Below are 12899 nucleotides of genomic sequence, written 5' to 3' on the forward strand. Positions count from 1 at the left end.
GCCAGAAAGCAGCCAAGCCTCGGAAGACAAAACTGGGATTCAGATTGCTTAAATCTTAGTGGACCACTTTGCACAGTGACCTGCCCTTTTATCTCGGACTAAGTTCCTACAACATCCCAGCCCAGCTGCTCAGGACCCAGAACTTTCACAAATCTGAAATAAATCTTCTGAAACAGCACTAGCAATTCAGTGATTCAGAAAGCTATTACTGTTGTGCCCCTGTGACCTGTAAAGCTCAAGTCTCAAAGATAGGAAGGTCTTAGGTAGCCATTCCTGTGAGAGGTATTTAAGAGACCCACCATGTATTTTAGTTTCCAGAAGTATTTCTTAAAACTGATAATTTGTAGTTCCTGGGAATTCTACTGTTGAAAAATGGATGAAAATGAAAAACCAAAATATTGATTTATTAATTTTCAATTAGCAAATTTCAGTTGAGAAATGTAAAACCCCTTAATTCTGTCTTGGTTTGAAACTAACTTGTCCCTTCTCCTTCCTTTGGTACCTCATGGTAAGCCCATTCTTCTCAGCGGTCTGAGCTTGCCAGACAGGTCGTTTGTGCCATTGCCCATGGCCCCCAGCTGCACTTTATCAATTTAATGGTGGGGCACACTGCCTGACTTAGAGTAATTGGAACTAAAAAAAAAAAGGGGCTTCAAACTAAGCTCCTTCAATTCAAGTCAGACACCCTTGAAATCTCCTAATGAAATAATGATATTTTTTTGGCCTATGTATCTTTTATTAAGAAAAGAAGTCGTGTACAATTTTACTATCCTGGCCTACACTGAGAAAGAAATGCATTTCTGGATAGGTGTTTCATTACTGGAGCTTAACGGGAAAGTAAATCTGATAATTTTCCCTTACTCCCTTTTTTTCAAAATATATTCAAAGAAATTATAATTTTTATTAAGTGATGGAAATCCAATAATTTAAATGTTATCTTTGGAGAATGAATCTCTTGTTAAATATTAGTGATTTAGAACAACTGTGACATATTTCATATTCATATCCACTGCCTATTAATTTTTCTCTTTCCATTTTTCTGTCATGTATATTACCCAGTGCAGCTGCCAAGTTCAGCTTAGAGTGTGCTCAACTTTCATGAATTTTTCCTTTTATATTCATGCTGAATTTATAAAGCAGTTTATAATGAAAATTCATCATAAGAGAAAAACTTACAAGATATTTTTATGGAGCAGTCATAAGTTTTACAATTTAAACTGGGAAGCAGTAACTGTGAAGTCGTTGCTATACCCATGGTATATTTTAATCATCTGTCTACAATATGCATAAACTGGAAAAATTTTTTTAAAAACTGAAGGAGATTTTCCCCTCCTTGAAGAACAACAGAAACTGGAATAGAATTCTGAGATTTGGAGACTTTCATTGATACCAACACTCTGTAAAGAAAACAGCAATGGAATGTTACTGAAATAATTGATTCACTGTTTGTTGACTCTTTTTGTATGTACATATAGATAGAAAGGAACCATAATCCAAGGATGGAACTAATGACAGTTTCCCCCATGCTTAGAAATTCCCTTCCAAACAGATAACAAAGGCACAGAGAGCACTGCCTCGAGATCCTTCAGCTAAAGTCTCTGACTTGAACATGACAGTGGAGAGGGAGCACAGCACAGGAGAAAATAACAGTCTCATGAAAGTAAGTTATGGGCCAGGTAGAAATTTACATATCTAGCAACACTTCTGAATCCCCAAACGTAATCCTCAACTTGCTGTTGCAAAGCAGAAAGCACTAGTACACTGGTTCACAGGAAAACATCCCAATTAATGAAGCCATCCGTCTTGTACCAACTTTAGTCTGTCAGTGGCTTGGACCCAGTCACAACTGGATTTTGCTGTACTCTAGCTCTGAGGTGCATAGGCAATGTGTAGATATTTGCTGGAGGGGATCACCATCACCATTTGATCTGTCCCTTGTTTTACTCAGTACCTAAACCAGCAGATAGGCGAGTGGAAAGCTCAATCTCACTTGGGAGGACACCTAAAGGAGCAGAGCAGTAGAAGGAGGGAGAAGGGGTAGCCTTTCTTCTGGGTAAGAAGCTGCAAGACAGTTATGTTGTCAGGAGAGTAGTATTCCAGAGAAACACGGGATCTGGGTGTACCTGCAGGATTTTTTCCAGTGCTTCAAGTTCGAGGAAAACAAGAAGAGAAGGATGCAATTTGCAGAGGTAGAGGTCCAACTTAAAATCATAGAGTATCTTGAGTTGGAAGGGCCCCATAAAGATCATTGAGTCCAAGTGCCAAAACTTACCAAACAAGGACCAAAGGAAGAGGTCTGCTACAGACCTGAATACAGTTTGTGTGACCTGCAAGGAGGGCTGACAGTGGAGCCTGTGCTGCAAAGGACCAGTACACATCAGTAGCTGAACTCATGCTTTTCCTGGAACTTAATTGCAGCAGAACTGAGAGTGTGCCCCTCAATTTAACTTCTTCTGTGAGTGGGCAGGAGACCAGTAAGCCAGAACACAAGGTCAGGTTTGGGAAGGCTAACATGGAACCTTGTCCGCACTCTCGGACTCCACAGCCATATTCAATTCATTTAATCAGTAGTTAAACCTTTTTTGGAACCCTTAACAGAGTGTATTTGTGATAAACTAAACCACAGAAGTTCTCACCATGCTGAAATTGCTGGTAATGTGCCAAAAAGTAATAGCAAATTCACTGAAGTATTACTCATATTAGTAACATTTTACTTTATGAAGTTAAGAATTTATCACCCAAATTGTCAACACTTACAAAAATATTTGAAGCCCTCTTGTGAGCCCTTTTGAATGCCTGCACAGAAGAGCAAGTAGCTGCTGTCCTGTACGAGATGTCAAGGAGCTGTTGGTGGATTGACTTATCCTTTTTCCTGGGTGGGCAGAGTACATAAAGCACCACAGGCTCATGGGTCAGCGGGCTGGGCTGCATCCCACAGCAGGAGAGGAGGAAATGGGCTGTGCCAGGAAAAAGGGTGGTGCAAACCACTTCCCCTCTGTAACAAGGAGGACGCTTGACCCCATGAGTCAGAGTTCCCAGGTCGGCTTAGCTGTGCTTCTCCTTTACATGGCTTGAATTGCTTGGTGGAAAGCCAATGTTCTGGGTTTGTTTTAGAGAGAAACAGTTAAATCCTTTTGTTAAAAGTATCTGCCCTGGGTTTCCTTTGGTTTAGGGTGGTAAAACTTCTTCATTGTCTTATACAAGGATTGGAGTTGTTCCCCATGAGATTCAACAATACCAGTGTTTGAAAGATGGTTTTCCATTTAGCACTGTGTTACAAAAAAATTGTAACTCGTATACGAGTCAACTTTCCAATTTGCCTGACAAATTAAAAACCCTGCCAGAACTCAGCCCCTATGCTTCCTTCCTTGTTGTTATATGACTCGTCAGAGATCCTCATGTTTTGTAGTTGTGAAACTTTATTAAATGTCTTGGAACTGGTAACTTCTCAAATTTTATGGCTGGTATATTTTCTCACTGCATTAATAGTAACAATAGTAACAAAAATAGTCTGTGTGAAAGTAAACCTGAAGCACACTCAGACTTTATTATAAAAAATACACGTTAAGGAGACATCTGCTATCTTCGTGTGTATGTAGTGTTTGGCATATTTTGCCTCTATAATCAGAATTACACTCTAGATACAAACAAAGTCTAACTGCTTCTCATGTAGCACTCGGGTACCTAGGTTCACATAAGCAGTATATTATAATATCTTAAGGGACTTGTGTAAGTAGCAGGGTGTACTGCAGAGCAGCTTAGAAATGCTTTCTGGCAGGACTGGAGTAAAAGCAAATAGATAGTCTGCAAGAAATATACAGCCAAACTGATGCTGGGTAGAATGGATGGTGAGATGATGACACTAGTTAAAAATATAATCCACCAATGAGTCAGCTTCTACTTGAGCAGCTTCCTAACTATCCAGAATGCTATCGGTTCAAAACCCATGAGCTATCACATATGTATTGGCAAAAACACACAGTGAGTCTCATGGTTAGAGCAGAGGACAGAAGAACCCATGCATCTGTTTATGACTTAGCTACACATTTGCTGTGGAAGTCCAAGTAAATTTTAACTCTATATTCCCCTAATTCAGTCTGCAAACTAGAGAAAGAAAAAAACAGCTAGTTATGGTGTAAAACAAAAGTCTTGTCTTTAAGGAGTTAAAGGAGAAGCAAATATGTCAAAGTTAATCCTAAATCACAAACTCTTTTTGCTGTAGCTACTAGTAAATTCCTCCCCGTAAGAAATGCCAAAACGAATTTAAAGTTCAGTCTCTCCTGGAAGTCTTTTGCTTTTGAGAAGGAGGGGAAAGGAAAGGCACCAGCCACATAAAGGCATTCACTGTAGAACTGCAAATGAGCCTGCACAATGTTCTGTCCTTCACCAGTTCCCTTTGTCTCCTCTCTTCTGACTGCATTATTGGAACATCTTGAACAAGAATTTATAAGACTATTTGTTTTATTGTCACATTTTTAACTGCACAGACCACATTGCAGTCTGAGAAATACATTTGAAAAGAATGTAAAACAGTAAAAAAACAGTAAACAACAGTTCTTGCTAAAACCAAAAGCCGTATTTTTCTCACATTAGAATTAAAAAAAAATACTTTGGCAGAATTAGGACATGAAAGGTACCTGAAAAGTTGAGCTGTGTAAACGCTGAAATGCTATCAAGTAGAGTTTAATTAGAAAGTATGGGATGCAGCATATAAGTATTTATAAGTACTCATGAGTTTTACATATTTAAATATACAAAAGCCACCTCAGTTTTCTGGCATTAGCAGCTTTTCTAACTTGGTAATAATAACTGAACATAGTGTACCTGTTGATAAACAGAATTAAAATCAGTCATAAGTATTTAGAATTTGAATACTGTTTTTATTAAAACCAAGCTGGAAGCCATAAGCTGTGCCTGGAAGAGAGTGCATATGGGAATCAGTCCTACACCATGGGTGCAAAAAGCCCTTTGTAGGTAAGATCCCTTCAGGTATCTCACTTCAGAAGGCAGCTCATCTGCTGAAAGTGATGGATGTGCTGCTTTCCTGATTATCAGAGCAGCAGCAGGGGATGGAAGCGCCGCAGACACTGCTCCTCCAGCCATCTTTTTGCACCAGCTAATCTTTCAGATACCACGGGCAAATTTCATTCCATGGAAAAAGTGACAAACGTCAGCTAACTAATCTGAGAACAGAGGTTTCATATGCAGGCTTTTGGTTACTGCAGAGTGCATTATTGGATGACTGGATCCATGAACTATATGGTAAATAACAAAGAAATTACCAAAATTATACATTAAAATGATGACAAAATAGAGTCTGCTTGTTTCAATAATTCAAATTCCCTTGAGATAAATGACACAGACAATGATTACAGAGGAAAATATAGAAAATAATTACAGGGAAGTAATACAGGTTAGATACATTAGTTGATGAAAGAAAACAAGTTAAGAGGTTTTTAAAAATACATTTAGGAAAAATTAATAGGGAAGGCAAGCTTAGAGGCTGCAGGCTTATACTTCATGATGCAAAGACATATTTCTTTAACAACGTCACTCCTAATCCGTAAATTAAAAAATCAGTGGGAATGGCATTTTTTAATGAGAGGATACAAAATCTGTTTAAAATAGTATTGGATACAATTTTTCCCCATAAGTATTTAAAATAATTTGATGAATCAATTTTATGCATTACTTTCTACACTCATTCATTTGAATGGTACCATCTGTGAAATGTTTGCATAAAATGAATTTCAGTCTCACTACAAAACATTTGTTGAAAATAATTCTGAATTTACTTTGGAAAATATTCAGTGTAGAAATATGATGAAAGCTGTGTATTCAGCCAAGTAAAAGAAATTACTAGGGAATCTATAACCAACAATATTAGCCTCATTTTTGGCTTTCAAATAACAAATAAAACAATATAAGAAATTAAAGAATACTTTGTTTTACATTTTCCAGTAAAGCCTACACTGTAAAAGAAATTGAAAGAAATTCTATTCATTGCATCAGGCTGTTACAAATTATATGATGGACTGTCAGAAAATGAGACTAGTGTTCTTTATAGCCTTCTCCAAGAGACCACAGCTGCCTGGAACATATTACTGGTGCACAAGTAGATGCTGCTGCACAAGGACCCTTCCAGTTTTATGTAATTGCTCATTCAGGTTTTCCTTAATATGACTAATATATGGTTCCTGAGCCTTTCAAATGCAAAGGCATTTCCAGGAACTACCAGTTTTATAATAGATATAGTAATTTAATCGAGTATCCCTTTATTTTGTTGAACTAAGACATGTTACATATCTATGAATATTAGGGATCCATATTCATAGAGTATCTTCAAGCTTAGTTTTTTATAGGGTTCCAGAGCCCTTTCTAATCTCAGTTTTGATGATCAATAGCTTTCTCTGAGTATTTAAGTGTTAGTCAGCAATGGTGATAGCTGAAGGTTCCCAGCTCTGCATTATAGTGGAGCAACAGGCTCCACCTATATTCAACTTAGAGGTCAGCAAAATGTGTTAGAGAAACTGTCCTAAAAAGAAAACCATGTCTACTAAGCCTGCTTAGCCTGCCAGCCTTGCCTGCCCTCTGTGCTTTAGCTCTGTGGCACACAGGAGGCTCAGCCATCTCCATTTGCCAACAGGCTTTGATTTTAAACGTCCCTCTGAAAACATGGAATTCCTCCACGAAGTCATATTAAAGTTGGCTGAAGAATTCCTTCTCTGATCGCATGGTTATGAATGAGCTGGTTAGTGCTTAACAGCTAAATGGTTGGAAAAGTATGAATTGAAATGTCCATGTTGGATTGTACTGGCATTTTTTTATATGGGACCTGAACTTCATGACTTAGCACAAAGAGAGGCAGCTGTTAACAATAAGAGTTTGACCTCAGATAAAAAAATTGAAAAGAGTGGCCTAAACTTAGCATTTTTATCCTTGATCATAGTTCCTGGCATTGTCTTCTTCTAATACAGTCCTACTTTCCCACCTAAAAAATTCTTCTAAGTTGTCCTTCAATTAACAGTTTCAAAATTTTTTGTCATGCACTGGAAAGGGATAAAAGTATACACAGCAACATGTCTCAACTCATTCATTAAAATCATTAAAACACCTACTCAGGTAAACCACGCAAACCCTATGTTTTTTTTTCTTAGAGTAGTATGAGGTCCTGTGGAACAATAAGACCACTTGTTACTTTTTCTGACTCTCCAAGATGCTCTCCAATATCTACAGAAAGTAAAAGCCAGAGCATTGAATACACCAATTCTCCTAGCAGCTGCACATAAATGATCCAGAAAAGAGAACACTAACTAAGGTTGGATCAGCTTTCAGTACATTCTTAGGATCAAAGGAAAATCTCTTAAAAAAAAAATCCCCAGAAAATCAGTGACTGATTCTTCTGAAGTAAATTGCCAAGGAACGAAAAGAAGGTGGTAATACCCTCTTACTGGGAACAAATCTAGTTCTGCTCTGTTTGAGTTTGTCATTGATCTTTGACTAGAGAAGTCTGAAAAAGCGGAGGAATAACTAATAATATACATCATTAGAAGTCGAATTCATCATTAGAAGGTGAATTCAACTACTGGGATACTTGATGATCAGTACTGTTCAGGGTCACATAATCAAAGAGCAGGGAAGGGATTCATCTTCCTCCCTCCCTCTCTTCCCCCCTCCCTTCCCCCTCCCAATTTGCATCCATCACATTAGACAGGAAATAAATGTAAAAAGAGATGAGTAAATAGGGATAAACTGTCTCTCACTATTAACTCTAGGACAGGACAAAAATAGGGTCACAACAACTATAAATATTTTAAGGTTCAATAGGTGCGTGTTCCCTGCGCCTAATTCCTTCTAGCAATCTTTCCACATTAGTCTGCCAAAAACTTAGAGCATCCATAGTGCTGAACAGAGGATAAGTAAGAAAAGTTATCAGGTGGTAGGAAGCCAGAACACAGCCTTCTCTGATGACCAGAGCTTGGGCTATGGAAGTGGGAATTCACAAATGTCCTCTGCCTGACCCAGAGGACTCAGGAGGTGACAGCTAACTTCCACGGGAGCAATTTTAGGCCAGTGTCCGAAGGGTTTTGACTCTCACCAAAGAATTTACTTCAATGAAATCCAATGGAAGAAGTATAAGGTAACAAAACAATTTGTAGGGGTTTATTCTTCATTGCTAGAGAGTTGTGACCAAGTATAACAGAGCCAGCTATAAGCAGGTTTTCTGTATTCAAATGAGGAATATGACAAACTACTGATTCTAATCTTATGAATATTTTGATCTGTAAAAATTGGGAAAAAATATCCTAAGGGATTGCAAACTCAGGATTTTAATGAGTAGAATGTTAACTGGAAAGGAGAAGTGATAAGAGATATAAAAGTAACAGTCCAATTCAAATTGCATGGCTATAGTACAGTTTCATCATGCACATAAGTCTATTGGGATCAGCGTATATACACAAAATCCCTGTCTGAAGACAGCTGCTCATGCCTTTTATAAAGTGCCCTTGGAACACTAAACTTTCTCTGAAACTTATATTTAATATGTGACTTCTTTTTAAGAAAGTTTTAAGAGGAAGAATGAAAATCAGGCATGATTTAGGAGTCAAAAGTATTAATTCAGTTTCCATTATGAAGGTTTTGGAGGGAAGTGTCTTAAAGCACTTATCTTCAGATACTGAAAAGAATATTAGGAGGAATAAAAGAAAGTTATGTTTAAAACCTTAAGTGGACTCTACTGTTCTTTGTTGGGATGAAGGGTAAACCTGCAGAAACATTGCTAAATGTAATATGAGTTGCTCCAGATCACACTTTTAAGTCCCAACTCTATTTTGAAATAAAAAGAACAGTAAATCATAAGTACATTAGTAAAATGTTAAGACTGAAAATATACTATTGAATCTACTTTTTTCCCTAATTTTAGGAAAGAACTAATTGTGGGGAACACAGCCATTTCTGTTTTGTACCCAGATGAAGATAAAGCCTGACTGAGATTTCTTCAAAAACAAAAACCACTCCACCTTGAAACATCCATAGCTAAACATGCAGATGGGAAGTGGGAATTTAGTTTCAAGCTAAGTTTGAAGCTGGCTAAGCAGGGATTTAAATCAGGTTATGAAAGCTACATGTGTGACCTGTAGGGCAGGCTACACTGATCTAGGTGGATTTTCACTTTATGTCTTGCCTCTGCTGTGCCCATTTTTAAAAAAATGTGAATCTTAATCATCTGTCTTTCAAAGTCAAGGAGAAGCTCTGCTAGAGCTAAAAGAATATTATCATTTGCTGCATCCCCTCAGCACCCTGATCATAACTTTTGAGAAGGACACAGAGGTAGATAAAATATAGTTGTTGCACAGTTTCTGCTGGAAGGGATGAGATTCCCTACCCAATGTGTACCAGTATTTGAGCATGACAGGTAGAGTAGAGAGCAATTCCATCAGGATGTAATAATCAATTACATATCACTGTAATATTTTAAGTTTCAAAAAATACACTTTTAAAGTAGAGTGATATTTTTCTAATTATGCTGCTTGGTAAGATACATAGTATTGTAAGAAATCTAAATGGGTATATAGAGGTATAGACAGTAAATGAGGTCTGAAGAATCCTGAAGCAACTTGCAGGCTAAATAGCTGGCATGAATCCTGGAACTCTGAAAACAGAAACTGTCTCCTATAGATTGTTTTCTCTTCAGAGAAGCAGGATTTTTGCCATCCTTTATGGCAGGATCAAAGAAACATTTGATTAAGGAACTATTTTCTCCTTATCCAAAGCCCACAATTACATTTCACATTCTGATCGCTAGAATAGACCAATTGTGAAGGAAGAAAGCTCAGACTTTGAAGTACTTTCCACCTGTGATCTGCAAACTTGTTCCTGTAGAATGTCCCAAGCATACCTGAGCATACAGTCCTCATGTGGCACCACTCCAAAGTACAACAATGGCAGAGTCACTGGGTCAGGACTACTGTTAGTGAGTACAGCAAAAAACCATTCTGTCAATGTTCTCCTTACACTGCAACACCTCATCTTGCTTTCAAAACTTTTGCCTATTAGAGCCAGTCTACATTATGATATTTTCCAAAAATGGCTGATATTGCAGTGGCAATTCAGTAAAAATAACAGGTTCTAAGAAATGCTTTTAGTACTTTGAGCATGACTGAAAAAGAAATTTTCAGTTATTTATATTTTGCTTTCTGGAACTTTTAATATTTAGTGTAAACTCACTGAATGTACTTATTTCAAAAATCCTTGTGCTCCCTTGGCAATAGCTTGCCGCTTCCCCTTCCATTTCAGCTGCACTTACAATTTTCTGCTCCAATTCTGATACTTCAGCATGTACTCTCCTGCTGCCAGAAACAGAATTGAATCCTACCAGCTGCCTGTAAGGCTTTAGCAACAATATCTTTTAGCATTGGCAGTATTTTGTTAGTAATGTGTACTAGTAAAGTCTTTGTTGGCCTTAAGTTGGTTTGTTAACTGAGAACTACAACCCATGTTTTAAAAAGAACATACACTGAAACAAAGTGGTGTTTAGTACCCTGTTAATAAGGAATTTTAAGTAATGCTATGAACGTAAGTCTAGAAGCTGCTCATTTTATTTAGAACAGATCCAGGTTAATTTAACAATGTCACATGGGTGAAATTCCTTAACAAATGACAGCGGCTTGGAGGTCAGGGAGGTCTGAAAGATGCGGTATCCTTAGATATCCCCAGGTTCCTTTAAGGAGATTTAAAAAAAAAAAGGAGGAAAACACAGCAACTGGGATAACTGATAGTCAATAAAGTATATTCTTAGATGTTCTGAAGATGTATGGTTGATAATCATCTAAATAGGACCCATGTGCATTAGCATCTGGGTAATTTTCCCCTACTATCTCATTAACATCACAAAATGCAGACCAATGGGATTTTGATAGCCAGCCAGCTCATGCATGTCGCAATTACCCTTACTCTCATATAATTCCCATACTTTCCTTACATATCTGAGCAAACTAATAGAGTATCTGTGGTTTAAATCATTAACATATATAAACAATATCTGTATTATCACACTTTTCAAGGAGTGTGGTATTTATTGCACGACTAAGTTAGCAAATGCACATTTGAAAAGAAAATAGCTTCTAATCTAAGTATTCATTTGCTGATGAATTAAAATCACCAAGTTATTCAGCACAATTCAAAATGAAAAAGCTGACATATCATTTATTGCAAAGGCCACAGCTATAATAGGAACGTCATTGTTTCCCTTTCTGCTGGTCTCACACATTCTTTTTAATCTTGATTATTTGTCACTGTGTTAGGAACTTCTTATGGTAATGAAATCCTTTGTCAGTGATGTAACCAGAGCCTTTTGCTGCATTTTTCCTTCCTACATAAGTTACAATTGCAGTTATAAACACTGTGGAGGTTTTTTCTGAATCACACAATTGCAGATTGTTTGAAGGAAACACAAGTTCCTGGCTGTTGCTAGGTGGCAAATGCTCTTAAAGATTTTGCAGGCTAGAGATTTCTTCAAACCTTTAATCCTTCATATTTATTTTATAACCCATAGGAACTGTTAAAAAAAACAACAAAATACCACTAAGTGCTAGGATGATCACAGATTTGAAAGAGATAAAAGATTTGGCATCAAAAGCTTATTCCCAATCCTAGCTACAGGTCAGTTTAAGACTTTCATGAGGGTTGATTACCCTGTATCTGCATATTACAAGGCTGCTCATGCCTTCTTGTAAATCTGGTGTTAGCTCCTGTTTAGAACAAGGTCCTTGATGTAATGAATAAGCCTCAGCCACAGACCTTTGAAAAATGTGTATGTACGAAAGAAGAACTTCACAGACTGCAAGGAAAGGAGGCAAAACTTTTGCTTAACATCTAGGAACTGAACACCTAGGGAATTTTGCCTCGTATGTCACAGCAGCACTGAGTTTCAAAGAATATAGCAGTGCATTGATAAATCCATATAGTGTTTGTCTGAAAATAGTCCGGCACTCTACCATTCCTAGGGTATGATTTTACAAAACTGCACATTAATTCCTACTTACAGTTCAAGTTGAAACTGTATTTTTCAGATGTCCTTTTGAAATAAGGCCAAATTCACAGCTGAAGCTAAACTAATGAGACTTTTCACCTCCAAAAGCTGTCACACCAATGTCAGTGTTAGACTCAAGTCTATATACCAGTAATATGTATTAAAGGAAGCTCTAAATAAAGAAAAAAATACCAGGCTTTATTACAGAGGAGCTTCAGCTTCTCCTGCAGTACATCATACCTGTTTTAAAGCTCAGCATAATCATATTCAACCCCAAGCATGGGTCCTACAATGGAAAGTCTTAGTTAACTCTAGCAGTATCCATTATATATTATCCACTACACCTTTCCTTGCCAATAAAGTCTCATATTATCATTAAAAAAGCAATTTTTTACAGGATTGAAAATTGTTCCCTTGCTCTCCCCTACCTCAGACACACATCTTCTACAACTGCTTTTTCACATCAGTGAAAAAGTGGGATATAATTTTCAGACCCTAACTTTAATGATCTTTCTTTAATTTTGATAGGTTGATTAAAGCTTCTGTGCATTTTGTGTTCAGCATTACAGAGGAAACATTTGTTCTGTGCCTAGATGCATTCTCAAAAACTGCTACTCATTACGGAAGTCTCTTGATGGTGCTGGGATTGATGAAAAATACTTGGTCCTTAGACTTCCTGGAGAACTAGCACAGGTAACTGTATTCTTTTGAGCTCTGTAAAAGAGGCAGTGAATTCATGATGGGCTATCTGCGTCTGACCATCCAAAGAAGGTTCCTCATTTTCCACAGTCACAGGGGACAAAAGTGTTTTGGAGGTGTATCACCTTTGGTAGCATGGCCCTATAGCTGTTACTTGCTGAAGATTTTG

Source organism: Corvus cornix, chromosome 2 (genome assembly GCF_000738735.6).
Source record: "Corvus cornix cornix isolate S_Up_H32 chromosome 2, ASM73873v5, whole genome shotgun sequence".
Classification (NCBI taxonomy): Eukaryota; Metazoa; Chordata; class Aves; order Passeriformes; family Corvidae; genus Corvus; species Corvus cornix.